This window comes from Crocodylus porosus, unplaced genomic scaffold (assembly GCF_001723895.1).
Source record: "Crocodylus porosus isolate Cpor-Errol unplaced genomic scaffold, CroPor_comp1, whole genome shotgun sequence".
Taxonomy (NCBI): domain Eukaryota; kingdom Metazoa; phylum Chordata; order Crocodylia; family Crocodylidae; genus Crocodylus; species Crocodylus porosus.
The window spans coordinates 100,217,005-100,220,307 of NW_017728886.1; positions in this window are offsets into that span (position 1 = coordinate 100,217,005).

Below are 3,303 nucleotides of genomic sequence, written 5' to 3' on the forward strand. Positions count from 1 at the left end.
AGTAAGTGCATCTGCCACTTTGATTTGAAATTCCTTCAGGACTTTTGTTTGAATATCATGCGGTTAGTAATCATTTCACAATTTAATTTATCAATTTTCTTTATAACTTCCTTAGCTGACACCTCAATTTTGAGTCAGTTTTATGGACTGGTCCCCTGGAATGAGTGGCTCTAGTATGGGAATTTCTGAAGTTAAGGCCTGAAGAAAAGAACTTCTTTAATTTCTTGCAGTGGCCTTATCCTCGAGTATTTCTTTTGCTCCCTGACTGTCCAACTGCCACATTGAGTCCCTACTAGTGTCCCTGCTTACAAAATACTTTTATAAAGGTTTTATCACATTTGATGTCTCTAGTAAGTTGCTCCACAAATTGTTTTTGCTTGCTTTATTATGGTTTTACATTGGTTTGGTTTGAGAGAGGTAGTTAGCCATGTTAATTTGCATTTTAGGGTGCATCCAGATGAGCACGGACATGCGGTATGTGGTGCCACAGATCCATCTGTGGCACCATACACTGCAAATGGAGGCATTCTTTCTTTGTGGGGGAGGGGAAGGTTGACCCTGAGAGATTTCAGGGTCAAAAAAAAAAAACCCACCAAAAAAATGTGGGGTGGCACACATACTGGTAGCATGCACCACCCAAAACTGGAGCCTGGCTGGCATGAGTCACACTTCAGCTGCTGGTCAGGCTTCCTGCTGGAGGAGTGCCACAGCTGCAGCTCCCAGAGACCCCCAGCACCCCAAGCAAGGCTGCTGGGGCTAGCACAGTTGCTGGCCCTAGCCTCCCCTATCCCACCCAAGGTAACCTGGAATTTAGGATGGAGTTAATTGCAGAAGTACATCTGTGGGTGCTTCTGCCTAGATGTGTACCTAAATGTGGCTGTCTAGGTATCATTGCCTAAATCCAGTACTGGAATTGCACGTAATGAGATTTCAGGATGCTGGCACCAAGTCAACTGGAATCGCTCTTTAGGTGAGCAGTTCTCAATCTTGGTATATTTGAGGCACCTCTCAGAAAATCCCAGATCGTAGTTTTCACTTGTGTGTTTTGTTTTTTGTGGTGGTGGTTGTTTGTTTGTTTTTTTATAACTAGAGAAAAATAATAAGAGCAATTCTTCTATTGCAAAGAATTCAGAAACACCACAACAGATCAAACTGTTTTTAACACTATTGATTCCTATCTGAAATGTCTGGATGTCTCTTATGAATCATATTTGTATACCTACCTAACAGTGCTAACACTGCATGACATCCCACAAAACTACTGAAAGAATCTCAAGGCACCCCAGTTGAGGATCATTGCTTTAGGATTTAAGCATCCAGGATGCTGACAGAGATGGAAAAACAAAACAAAACTGCATGCTACCAGAAGCTGCAGTGAGTTACTTCATGCCAGCTCTGCAGCATCTGTATAGATTGGGCACTTTAGTAGGGCTTTTCGGCACTTTTAGCTAAAACAGATTCAATCAGCTACTGCATAAATGCCAAAAAAGCACTATTTCCTGTCTAGGTCCCACTTGAGTATCCACTGAAACAATTTTGAATCTAGCCACTATTTTCAATACCAGGCAGCCTAGGAAAAAAACTCCTAAGTCCTTTATTTTCTCTTACCTTTCGTCCCTTCTCACTCACCATCCTTTGCCATCTTTCATTTTCATTTAGTATACTGTCAGATTTGGGGAAAGACAATTCAACTTTTTCAGTCCTCCTCAGTAACTTCCTCTGTCTCCACCAGTCTCTTGTGCAGCTGCTGACAACTTAATTATTTTCTTTTTCTGGGAAGCATTTTTGATGGCATGGGTTTTTACTGCTTTCTAGTTTCCAACTTTACAAAACAGCTGTGTCACTTCAGATTAGAGTCTTTATGTATATCATTGTCTTGCAATTGCCACCTCAAGTGTTTAGTCAAATGCTGTTTATCTGGGAAGCCATTGTGTTGCCTTCCTGGTTTTTTGTTTGTAGTTTTTTTGTTTTTTGTTTTATTTCCTGCAATCCCCTATTAATGTAACAACTTCCCCTCACCAGGCTCCATATGCTATTTCTGATGTATAACATAGCAGCTCCTTTATCAGAACAAACGGCACAGGAGTGCCTGTCCACCTATAGCCTTGCATGCCCTGGGTGTTGCAAATTTCATTATACAAATCTTCACCCATTAAAGCCCATGAGATACCTAAGCATGGACAGAATTTCTGTGCTCCCAAAGGGTCCTCCTGCCTCCACACAACAGATTAGATGAGGTCTGCAGGGCAGGTCTTAACTATCTCTTGAAGTTAAGGGATCTCCAGTCTCTGACGGGTATTAACTCACAATCAGTCCTCAAAGCCAACTTCTAATTTCTGCCAGTCCCCCCACATGGGTTGGATTCAGGTCTCTTTAGTCCCAGATTTTCTGGGTGGGGGAGGGCAACAGAACGACTCCTTACCCTACAAGACTTGCAGCATGTGTAATGGCTCTGAAGTTCTTTTGGTTGCTGTATGTTAAGAAGGGAGCAGTAGTTCCTTCCTCTGCCTGGCTCAGTGTTAATTTATGCATGCCTAATAACTTCAGTAAAGGTCATAAAATTATGTACGACTTCAACAAAATAACAGATTTTGCCTTGATCTCCTGGTGCAATGAGTCTAATTTTTTTTTTCTAATTGAGTATAAACGTTTGGGGTGTTGTGTGTGGTTTGTTTGTGTGGTTGTGTGTGGTTTTGTTGTTGTTGGTTTTTTTGTTTGGGGTTTTTTTACACATCTTTGCTTTTATAAGTTAAGATAAAAAAAGAACAGCTCATACATTTCCTTCTGCTACTGCTAAATATTGTTAATGCGTTTGACCTGAGCCATTAGGCAAAGTTTGGGGTCTAGAAAGTTGCTTTTGTCAAAAGGAGAAACTGAATTGCGGAGTGCAGGGTTGCATTTCGTGAAATCCTGTCTGTTTATAGAGAATAATCCGAAGTCTAGTTTCCCTGAACATAACCGCAAGCGCGCGGCGGGAGACAGCTTCTTTGCTCGTGGCTATAAGACTTTTTCAGGCCAGCATTTTACCCAGAAGAGCTCTCTCAGGTTTCTTCCCCTTCACCTCAGGGTCAGATTACCAAGGCTTCTTTGGCTCGGTCTGGCCTTTACTTCTCCCCTCTGTGCGCCTGGACTCCCTAGCGGCCGGCCCGTGGGGCTAAGGCTTTAGTAACGCAGCTCTCCCTGCGGCCCCCAGCTCGGGCTCGCGCCACCCCGCGCCGCAGTCTGACTGCAGCCTCCGCCCTGCGCCATGAGGGCGGGGCGGGCGAGGCGGCGCAGCCAATGGGGAGGCCGGAAGAGCGGCAA